This window comes from Stegodyphus dumicola, chromosome X1 (genome assembly GCF_044657685.1).
Source record: "Stegodyphus dumicola isolate Sdum_Otavi_A_Nest chromosome X1, ASM4465768v1".
Classification (NCBI taxonomy): Eukaryota; Metazoa; Arthropoda; class Arachnida; order Araneae; family Eresidae; genus Stegodyphus; species Stegodyphus dumicola.
Window position 1 is genome coordinate 205,221,651 of NC_140780.1, and position 13,068 is coordinate 205,234,718.

The following is a 13,068-nucleotide window of genomic DNA, read 5'->3' on the forward strand; positions in this document are numbered from 1 at the left end:
GTAATTTTGTTATAATAATTAAATTTGTTATTTATTTACTTTTTTCCTTTTAAAAATGTAAAAAATGTATGCTATTAGTTCGAAACATACAAATTCTTTTGACCCAATTGCTGCAAATTTTTAACCACGCAGAATTACTTTTTGAACCATCTGTGAAAAATTCGTATAAGCGTAAGTAGTATTTAGCAATATTTTCTTCTCTTCATAAATCCCGCACACTCTCAAAAATATTATTTATTCAAAATCTGCTAACAATTTTTATCTTCGCCTTTTGTTTTCTTTCTTTTTTACTCAGTCACCTAGTCTCAATCTCTTCTGTTTCCTCTCTGCTTTTAAACCCAATGACTGCGGCCGGATCGAAAGCAAGTTTCATTGTATGCGGCATATAGGCGGTATTAAATGACACTATAAGCCTTACTAATGTGAATTGCCAATATTTACCTTTTCATTGATTATCTTGCACACAAAATTTGAGTAAAAATAGTACACAAAAGTAAAACTATAATATAAAATTATACTTTTTAATACTTTGTAATAATCGCATGTGGCGCAATACTTTTAGACCAAGGGACTTCCCAAAGCAGGATTCAATATGCTATCTAACATTACAATCTTCTCACTAAATTCATAGCTCTGAATTTTTTGCTATAGGTTCATATAGCACATTTTTGCCCTCCATTTTATCAAATTCCTCAACTTCGAAATAATAATCATTTCGTGAAGATTTATTATCATATAAAAAAATCACACCCAGCGAGCGACCAACGTACCAGCATCGTATACTGAATGCCTCCTCTCAGGTAGCATTCAATACACGATGAAGATTTTCATTAGATGCCCATATAAGCGCTTTTTGTATGTAAGGAGTGTCTTATATTTGTTTCTGGTATGAAGAGGTCTTGATTCTCACTTAAGCTTACAAGGTCAGTGTCCAGATACCAAAATTTTGGGTACTCTTGTTTTACCTCCATTTAAAAAAATAAACAAATAAAATAAGAAAGAAAGAAAAATATTTTCTGTGACTGCAGAAATTCCTTGATTTAAAAAGATGTGATTATTTTTTTATTGCAAATGATATATCTCTCGGAGATTTCAAAGTCTTTTCGAAGAATTTGTAAACTCATGTCAAAAGTTTAGGTTTCCCATATCCAACACCGATGGGAGAAAACCTAATCTTTTGACCTACGTAATATTAGTATGTGTGTATCTAACACATAACTTCAGAATGTGTGTATCTAACAGACATAAGATTTCAAACTTCGGGAACGCTATGCGCTGTTAAGTGCAAGAAATCTGCAAGTTTTTACATCGTTTTGTATTTTTTCTTTGCCCAGAAATATTAGACTTTTATAACATTCGGGCTTTTTTCTATTTATATCCTCTACAGCATTTTTCGATTTTTATTTTTTCCCCATCTTTACGCATCACAGAAACTGAAAAATGCAATTTCATTGAAAAATTAGTCGAGCACAAAGATTGTTTATCTATAGAGAAGTTATTATGATCATTATTTATAATAGATACTTTCTTCGAAAAATCTTTTGATCTCTTAAATATTTCTCTTATCAGGGGTTTTCTGCCCTTTTAACCAGCCTAGATGGCAAAAGATATGTGCCATTCCTGTCCTTCCGTTGCAGATGATCCTTCCTAAATATTATATTCGTTAAGTGGGTGATAACGCAATGTCGTCAACTTAAATAATTATAGTTTAAAATGGAAAACACGTGTCTTAATTTACCTTATCCTTGAATAAATCCCGATGTTAATTACTTGTCGACAGATGAAGACAATTAAAATTTCTTGGATTTTACTTAAGCTTGCGTGTGTGAATACGCCATTTAAAATAGAAATATACATTAAATTTCATAAATCTGGTTTTTAGCATGCGGACAGTCTCAGTTCTTGAATGTTTCCAAATATTTTAAGACATTTAATACTAAACTTAATCATGAGGGTTTTAAAATGTTACAATACATATTACTGAAGACATGGCGAATGTAAAAATCTAAACTTCTGTCAGATATGAAAAAGATCTTATTAAACTAAATATTAAGACGGACCCTTTATGGAAATAAGAATATTTGTCGACCAATAGGAATTTAGTGTTATGTGCTCATTCCAGGAGCATCATCGATTTTTTGCGTTGACTCATACTGAAAAACAACAGGTGCCTTGATTTCCGTCCTATCATTTGACAATTCTTCATGCTTGCTTCAAAGGAATTCTTTTTCTGAACGAGGTATTCAGATGTGTTTTTATGAACTGTTTAATACCAAAATGCATAGAAAAGAAGGTGGTGCTTAATTAGTTAAATTGCATTTCTAACTTGGGAGCTTTCAGGATCTCTGAACATCACAAAACTTCACGCTGCTTCTTGACGTAGTAGTATAGCTCATCTGAAGATAAAACCTTTTCAGCGCATCTTCCCAAGAAATTAAAAAACAAAATCTAGAAAGGATTATCCTTCTAATAAAATTGCAGATTTCCTGTTTCAAGCTAAACTTTAAAAAAAAAAAATACAAATATTTCAAGAATTAATTACCGTGCTCAATAAACTGAGAATTCTGTTTCTTATTCTATGCTTAAAAATGTAAAATGTTTTACAATGCTGCATAAGAAAAAAATAACTAAATAATTGTAAAACTGAACTCAAAATTTTGAAAGTACAAACCTAAATTTAAAAAAAAAAAAAAAAAAAAAATCAGAAATACTGCATATTTGCTAAACTAGGAGTGATGTGCTGCCATCTATGAACAATAAACGCAACTACATATTTTACCTACTTTACTTACGTTTACCTACTTACGTTTAACCTACTTTACATATTTTGCCTTCTCATTATTATGTTCATATTATTAGTACATACTATTAGTCCATAATATCAGGAGAACAAATTATGTTGCATTATTTTGTGGCTTCATGAAGAACACAAGCTCATCTGCCATTGGTTTTCATTTCATATTATTTTCAATATTGTGTGACTGGTCATAATAATCTGCAAACGATAGCTTAAGATCTGATTAAGTATATGAAGCAGTAATTCAGCAAGACCTTTTCCAGTGATAAATTGAATTTCGTAAAATTAAATACATATACATTCTTCATTGATAGCAAGTCTAGAACATGCCTCAACCGCTCTGAAAAATCTCACTCACCTGTTTGCGTTTTATGTCTAGTGAGAGAACTGCAGAGCATTCTGTTGAAACGACGGCAAACTAATAGGGGGGATACTTATGCGAACTCTTATATATATTTGTTAGCATGATTACAACGCATTTCTGGCATTATACGTACTACAGTACACGTATAATGCCAGAAAGTGAGCAATCGTAAATTATTACAGTTGTTCGAAATGGCAGCCACGAACGTCATTACACAGCTGACAGCAATATTAAAAAGTATTGTGGGAGGGGGAGAATACCGGGTGTGCTGTTGATGGCTGTTGCTGCGACGTTGATGCATGTTATTGAGATCCTCCTGTGTCTCTTCAGGAGTCTCATAAACGAGACTAAATAATTTAAGATGAAGTTAAGTTGGGTTGGGTTAGGTTAATTGAATGGCACAAAGAAACCCCCGGAAAGGTTAGGTTGGGTTAGGCTATGTTAATTGAATGACACAAAGAAACTCGAGGGTTATCTGCGTACGGGAAGGGATGCATTCCTGGGCAGTTATTAAAAGAAACTACCCCTTATTCAAGTTATGTATGGAGAAGGCAGCTAGCCTGTACAATGGGATTTGATCCTGGGCACAAATACAGTATTCAGCGATTTTATCGTTCGGATACTGGTGGGCATAGAGATCTGATGAACGTAATGACCAAGCAATGGATCCAGTGCTTTCAATCAATCTTACGGAATATGTACGATGGAGTTACTTACCATCCGCAGTAGGAAAATAATGCTGGAGTACCAACATGCATGCACCATGTGTTCCTCTGCACCATGGACGGCACACCCTGCAATAAATATGAAAGGGCACGCTACAGGAAAACTAAATATGTTGAGACGTGAGAGTCCAATAGGCAGAAGCTACGTTCCTAACAGTTACCCACCGAAGACTCCTTTGCAGCTGTTGAAGTGGAAGCTGTTTTGAGCTTTCCGACGGACAGTGATGTGTGGATTTCCCATAGGTCACACGTGTAATATTGTGCGTGTTGACAATTCTGGCCTCATCAAAGCTGGCCTCTTCAGAGAATGAAACAAACCAAGAAATTATCATCATTCTTGACGCGCTCGAATTCTACTCAGCGGGACTAGTCATCTTTGGCTAAGACTGCATATCCTGCACATATGTGAAGTGCATGTGTTCATAATGCAGAACATTCGACGTTCCAGAGTACAAAACAGAATTCATCTGCAAACCGTTCGCGTACTTGTTGACGCAGAATTGAGAAACTGTTGCAGTAAGTATCCTTCCATTTAAGAGCGTGCGCAGATTGTTTTGTTCTCCTGCGTCACACCTGCTGCCTAGGTTCGTAATTTGTATATCCCCGTGTCCGAGATTGCCTAGGTACAGATCCTAGCCAGTAGCTTCACAAAGTTCTCTACGTCGACCTCCCCGGGGGGGGGTTACAGAAGGTAAATGCACACTATATCTAAAATTGTGTATATTTGCGTATCACTTTTTCCAACTTAAAAGGAATGATATTTTTATAGTAATTATCAACGCAGTCAAAACACTTTTAAGTTCTTAATATGCACATTTCTCGCATTTATAAAATACTAAAATATTTATATGTTTCTATAAATTACCAAATTGTAGTTCTGTCTCAAATCTATAAAAATATAGAAATTCAACAATGCTTACTAATTGTTTGAGAAATGCAATTTCAACAATAACATGAATTCTTAAATTATTTCCCAGAAAAACCTTATCTCATAAACTAGCTTTCATTTATCAAAATTATGTTTGATAAAAATTTTAATTACTTAAATTATTTTTTTTATTCCAACAAATGTTTTAGAGATTCTTAATAAGATCCATCAGCAAGTTTTAATTTCTTAATTTAAGAAATGCCTGGAAGTGGTGCAACAACAAACAATTCATTAATTTTCTATTCAGAAATAAGCACGTACAATAGGGTTTCAACATTAATTAATAACGTCATTATGAAAATGATTATTGAAAATAGTTCTACGGCTATCTTGAGAAAATGCAATGTGTTTATTCCTCTTTTTTGTTTTATTTTTTTAACAATTGTACAGATATGCGCACTCTAATAGGTCTAAAAGTAATGACAATTTGATAAAAATGAAATGTTTACTGAAATTCTCTCTTAATGTGAGTTTCAGCTTGATTTTCTTACACTTATAATGACGCTTGTGCTTTCTTTCTGCTGTATAAAGAAAAACTCATAAAAAGATGCACAAATTAAAACACAGCTGCGAAAGAAGATTGGATTATTTAATTATGGCAAAGCACACGAAAGCTATCTGCCAGAAGGGAGGAATGCCTTCGTGGAGGACTTTCTAAGGGAAACTGGCTCGTATACACGTTCCACATGGCGAAAACCACGAAAACGCCCATGCAGCCAGCCCGTTCGCGGGATTCGAACCTCTGGCTGCGAGAGAGAATTTTTTATATACCATACCTGACATAATTCTAAAAATCCTTCAACTTTTGAATGACTATTTATTTGATAGCTTTTTACTTTGATAATTTTGAAATTCCTTTTTTATCCAGCAAAGATCAAAGAAATAAAATCACAGATCAGAATATTTTAAGAAAGAGTGACTTTCACGGACATAATCAACCATCTCCAAGACAGTTTGAATAGCTTTTTCAGTAAGTTATTACTGCTAACAATAAATAAGTAAATGAATTATATAAAACCTGCTACAGGCCCTCCATGTTTTTCTATTTCAATTACCTTATAAAATTTCAGCACTGAAATATGCTCACCAAAGATTTGTTTAACAATTTTAAGCGTTTTTTTAAAGATGTTCATTTCTTGGCACCTGTAGCTACTACCATTTGTATAACTTTACGTTACTTTGGAGTGCACCACTCTCTCAAGAAGACCTTTTTTTTATGCTTTGTCGTAAATAACCACTTAGCGCTTATGCATGAATGTAACTTGGGTGACTTTAAAATTTGTGCCACTAAAATATACATGCTCGAGCACCAATTGAAATTTCTTACAAACTTGGCAAAACTACAGAGAAAGAAATTAATTAAATTTTCATTTTCAAAGGAAGAATTATTTAAATTTCCGTTATCTCCAAATTTAGAAGAAATGCTATTACTATTATGGTCCGTTTTTCTTTAAATAAAATGAGCGCTAAGGATTTTAATTAATTAGCGATTCTGATGGAGATTGCAAAGTTGGTTTTATATTTAACAACAACAGCTAAAGAATCATTGGATCACTAGCCCTACCATTTATCTATGTGTAACGTGTATACGAGCCAGTTTCCCTTAGAAAGGTCCTCCACGAAGGCATCTCTTCCCTTAGGCAGATAGCCCTCGAGGTTTTGCCATAATCACACACGCACACACCCTACCATTTATCTAAATCATAATGAGAATGTATGCTGGGCCTACGTTGTGAGCTTCTGTGTCGATTAAAAATTATGATTGACGGTATTCTTTAAGATCAACACTTCGCAGCAGCAGTTTAACAGAACAACTACTGCATCGGCTGCCAAGATTTTCTTAAGGGCGCATAATAGAGAAAGTTAAAAAAGCATGCTTAAATTAAGACGAAACTGAACTAAAAAGGGATGAACAAAATGTTCACCATGCAGCATTTTTTCAGTTATTTCGCAGAGGCTTTCTGATAATTAAATGATTAACGAACGATTCTATTAGAGCTGGCAAAGCCAGTTTTACATTTTTGATTTTTGAAAGAATTTTAAAGAACTCTCTTAAATCTACAGCAAAACTGCAGAATGTTTCACAATATGGAAACTACCACATCATTCCTACTAAGAATCGTGTGGCATAAAAATACCATATTAAACGCAAAAAGCAGACTAACGACTTGAGTTGGATCATAAGACGTCTTTTGGTCCGACGGTAAAAGCATCGTATTAGCAATGATAGATGATGATAGTGAAATTAAAAATTCGGACTTTGATTCTGGCGTTGACTATGACAGTGATTTAGATGCTATAAAAATGGACGCTGTTTTAACGGAATTGTTAAAACAAAGAATGTTATAATCAAGTTGACTTTTCTAATGCCTTGAACTTTGTTAATAACCTGTAGTACCATTCTGACCAGCTTCGATCTGTTTGTGAAAAATTTCTTAAGAAACACCCGAATTAAGATCAATCGATGCATTGTGAAAATGGGAATTAGCAAGCCCTGGCTATTCAGGATCGGATGAACATCATTCAAGCTAAGTAGAATGTTTTTCGGCCACATAATTAGTCAACTCTTGATTTATGTGTTAATGTTCTTAAAACAGATGTTGTTCAAAATATATAATAGTTATTTGATTAAGCATAAGAGCACTGAAAAAAAAAATAGTCGTTTCATTAAAAATAAGTGTGTTGAAAATTCTAAAGGCACTGGTAATAATATTTCATATCCTCAGGTTGTTAAAAACGCTATTTCAAAAAAAAAAAAAAATTATTCTAAATGTTCTAGCACAGTTAAGTATGGTTCACGCATGGCTAAAAAAAACGAGGATTGGAGAAGGCTTCGATTTCCGATGGTTTTTATCTCTCCCAGCAAAAGAGTACGCCTACCTAAATTACTGAAAATAATACAAGCATAAATGTTGAAAATATCTAAATTTCTTGTGTTAAGTAATAATGCAAATAAATCTGCTTGTGATATCGATATTCAAAATAATGATGATAATGCAATGGGTAATTCCCTCCGTGGAGGTTCCCAAGCTACCTAAAAATAAAATCAGTTGTATTCATTCGCCCTATGAAATTTAGCGAATTAGTGAAAAAATTCACGGAAGACACTGATACTGTTTTTACAACCAAAAGAATTATAGAATTTTACAGCCAAAAGAATTATAGAATTTTACAGCCAGAGAAGTTTTGACAATACACCCTATTGATATAGATGTTCGTAGAGTTGTTTCTCGCTATATGATAAATAATTGTATTCAATACTATATAATATACGCATAAAATATTAAGCCTGTAAAAATTGCACTAAGAGGAGATGCGGGTGCAGAGGCAACTAAAGATGGCTTAATTACAGAAGTGTTTAATGCTGCGAAAGTAAATCCGATGTACAAATTTCGTACACTTGTTTCTATGCCTCTGTTCCAGGTGAAATTAGTATACGAACCTGGGGAAGGAAAAATTTTTGAAATTCAAAATTTTCTATGTTCCTATATCTCTTTTGATATTTGTAATCTAAAAGGTAGTGCAGCTCAGTGCCACAACTGAAAGCATTTCTTTCACTCCTCGGTTGTGTGTAAACTCATGCCCAAGTGTGTCAAGTGTACTGGAAACCACAAAAGCTCCGAATATGAAGTAAAGTGGGTAAAAATACTTAAAATATTGTAACTGTAATTTAGTGAATGCAAAAAATTATAAATTGTGCCCTAAAATTCCCGTAAATATAAAGAAGAGAGCTCCGGATAAGAACCACGTGGCCGAACCAAGTACGACTGCTGAAGCAGTTCCGAACATCCTAAAGGAGAAGCAGACCAAAAATTCGGAAGAACAGATTATTTTTGTAAAAACCCACAAAACTCAAATCTCTACTAAGGACATATTTTCAAAAATTCCATCTGGTAAAGCTTTCGACTCAAGGAAATGGCTTGATAATAGTATTTCCTAAACCTAGAAAACAGCATTGAAATTTGGAAAATATTCCTAGTACAACCACAGATTTCTTCGAAAGTTTAGCAGAAATAAATAACATGTTTTTCGATTTATCCATATTAGATGTCATATCCACCATAGTTGGAAGAATATCCGAAATTAGTGACGCCTATATACAAACTATTTGTTCTATTTTCTATAATCGAAGACAATTTTGTTCAACATATATTTGAAAATGCAAATTAGGTTGGAGATACATATCTTATATATATTTTGCCCTATGTTTCATTTCTGTCGTATTTTCTATGGCTAATGTATGTGTGTATCTGGAGTGATTTTGGTATTGTACAACGGCATGTCTTGGAATTTCGTATGTTGCTTTCCTATTACTTATTACCTGCCTTAAAATATTCGTACTTGTTTTTCAAATTATTATGCCTGATAACTTTCATGTTTCAGTACATCTCGTCAACTTGCCTTTTCGATTCTAACAGCTGAATTGGCGTTTCGGACTGCAGATGATATTCTCGTTAACAGATGGCTGTACTAGCAGCATTTCATTTACTCAATCGAGCATAGCTCTGTGCTATAAATTAATGAAGTCATTTGACTGAAAAAAACATATCATATAGGTGTTTCAAAAAGTTAACTGAAAGCTTAATTTCCTTAAACACTAATCTTAGAATTGAGTATAGAGCTACAAAGTTTCTTAAAATATATAAAAAATTTTATGAAAATTCTATCAACACTATGGTTGGGAGAATCTGCTTTTATTCCCCTTCTACACTGACTACCAATAAGTATTTGGACACCTGTGATAGAAAAGAAAAACTAACTTTATTCAAAATCAATAGTTGGTAGAGCCTCCACGAGAGGTAATTACAGCGTGGACCCTCCGGGGCATACTTTCCACAAGTCTTTGTATGACAGCTAGTGGTATTTTCTTCCACTCGGCTTGAAGAAGACAGAGAAGTTCCTTCACCAATTTTGCACGGGTAGTGCACCCCTGAATTCGGCGATGCAACTCGTCCCAGAGGTTCTCGATAGGGTTCAGGTCTGGACTCTCGGCAGGCCAGTCCATTCGATGAACTCCATTGGCACCATACCAAGCCTTGGTTAACATCGAAACATGACAATTGGCATTGTCGTCCTGAAAGTAATAGGGGTCCAACCTGTAAAACTGCCACAACGCAGGAAGCACATTGTCATCTAAAATAGTGCAGTAGGCATCGGAGTTGAGCTTACCATGAATGGGGACTAAGGTTCCCAGCCCATACCAGGAGAAACACCCCCCGACCATAATTCCATTTCCGCTGAACTTGACTGTTGGCACAATGCATTCTGGCAGGAGACGTTCTCCCGGTAGACGCCAGACCCAGACCTTGCCATCCGAACGATTAAGGGTGAACCTTGATTCGTCACTCCAAAGAACCCGTTTCCACTGATCCACGGTCCAATTTCGGTGTGCTTAGCACCACATTAACCGAGCAGCTAGGTTGGACTTAGTGATCAAAGGCTTATGGGCAGCAGCACGACCATGAAAACCAAGCAGATGTGCTTTCTTACGGATGGTATTCATTTAAACAATACTCCCGGATGCCTGTTGAAACTTCTCGCGGATGAGGGCCATCGGTTCGGTGCGGTTCTTCCGTATTTCTCTGGACAGCACTCGTCGGTCTCTATCTCCCAGTTTCGTTGGTCTGCCGACTCGGGGCACATTCCGACAATCACCGCTCACCTTCCACTTCTTAATCACATAAGCCACTGTCGATTTTGGGTACTTCAGATCGCTAGATGTGTCCCTTAAGGATCGGCCACATTTGTGATACTCGATAATTATACCTTTCTCGAAATCAGAGAGCTCCGAACTGCGAGGTGGGTGTTTTCGTGGTTTTCCCCATGTGTAAGGTGTATACGAGCCAGTTTCCCTTAGAAAGTCCTCCACGAAAGGCATCCCTCCTCTTAGGCAGATAGCCCTAGTGTGCTTTGCCATAATTAAATACACACACACCGAACTGCGAGGCATGTTGCATGCGACTAAAGCCGATGCTGTTTCCTACACGATATATACCGGCGGAGTCCGTGACGTACCTTAGGACCGCAGATATCGTCATTTGCATAGGTGTCCAAATACTTATTGGTAGTCAGTGTAGAACAAAATTCTAGTTATCAGAATATATATTACATTTAATGGGTAAAATGTAAAAATGTCTTTGGATGAAAATTCGTGAAGATATGAATTTATTGACTTAATTACTCTTGAATTTTTTGACTTAGTTATTATTATGCTTATTATTGAATTGATATTCAAGATTTTCAAACTGAATTTAAGGAGCAGTTTAAAATAAAAATTGCTTTTTCTTCTTGGAAATGAATGATTCCATCTTCAGGAAAGCAACATTCAATTTGAAATTTTTATTTGGTTTCATGAAAACATTTATTAGATTTCTTTGAGAATTTTACATATACTTTTTTCTTTTAATTCTTAAAATGCTAACGCGTTAAAAACGAAAGTTTCATGGCTTTAGGTACAGTTCTGTTAATTGAAATATTTGCTTTCTTAACAGTCCCCACACAGAGTATTGAAATTATTTCTTTAAAATTCTGTACTTGTTTGATATTATTGTCTATACTTCTAATTATATGACTACACTATATGTAATCTATTCTGTGTGGCTACACAAACTGTGATCATATAACTAAAAGTAACTGATTGTGATCTTATACTTAAGGCAAAAAAGCGCGTAGCCTCTGTTTTAGAGAACCTTACATATAAGTTATACACTTGAGTAGAAAGATGTTTGCCCATGTTATTTTCCTTAAAAATTAAATGCATCGTTTACGAGAGAACATTTTATTAAATTCGATCCCATACATTTTGAGCTGAAGCGCAAAGCATCAGGTAGAGATTTACTTTCTAGTTGCTACTCTGCTTTTCATATTTTTACAACAGAATAGAGGAATGTATGCCTGATGGGATATAAAATTACATCTCAGCTCTATGGTAGTGTTGTTCCAGCCATCATTTAAAGCACTAGACAGAACAGATCAAGTGCCAGGATATCTTTTAGTCAGCTAACATAGGTATCACTGTTGTCACTATTTTATCAGAGTTTTTGCCGTCAACATTTCAGTAAACATGCAGGAAACATTCAACTGTCGTTCTTAACAGGATAATGGAAATTCAGTGCCTACAATTTATTTACGACAAAATCTTCACTTATTTAAATGATACGTGTGTCTAAGCAATTAAGAAAATTAAGAGAGGTTGTCCTTAGAGATCGTACCTCGGTCTCACATTATAGAATCAAGTGGCTAGCATAGTACTAGAACATCTTAAGAACAACGAGCATGTACAACTTCGGGCTTTTTTTATGCTGAGGATTTTCTTAGTGTTATCAGTGGTCAAAGTCACCGTTCGTATAAAACGGCATACTCAACTAGTCATAGATAATAAGGCAGAAATTGCCTAAGCGCATAAACTCAAGGTATCAAAAATAAAACAAAAACAATTGCAATTAACTCAGACCCTCATGCATGAGGACAGGATCTAAGTAGTCAGAAGTGTGACTTAACCCGGATACGAGAATCTATGGTAGGCTTACTTGGCTACCCTATATTAACAATTAAGAGGAAAGTTAAATGCTTTATCTAAAGGTACGCTAAAGGTTGAAGCTTTTAAGTGGGGGTATCACTGCAGCTGCTAAGAACGTGGTATCAAGCTATAGCCGAAAGAATTAGGCTGCTTGGAGTCTTTCTTTGAGGAGTTGAAATCTCTAAATATGTGGAGAATGCCCTTCAAACGGCTGAGCTTATTTGCTTACTGAGCGTTTCTCGACGGTATGGAGCCTCTCCGATGAATACTTACAGTACTCTAGTAGGACTTCCTCTACTCTTTATAATGCCATCTTTAAGCGTATCACTTTTAAATGCATACTACCAATCCAGAGACTTTCATCTTCCATTCCACACTATGGAACTTAAACTGGTCACCAAAATCAAACTATCTAGAAACAGCTTACACAGAAAACGCTCTCTATACAGATGGCTCAAGGAACAATATTGACACTGGTAGGGAATACTCCGTTTTGCAGGGCATCTTGGTAATAAATTCCCAGGTATGAAAGCCACATATGAGTAATTCGATGTTCCAAGCTGAGCTAATAGCACTGTATGCATCAATTAAATCTCCCATCAGAGAAATTAAATCTGCCAATTCTTCCATGTTCTACGTTTGGATGTATGCTGGTAAGAAGCATCACAGTCATAATGCCTATAATACCTCTTTTGTCGCTAAAGTTAGAGTGGGATGTTCATAGGTCGGGTAATT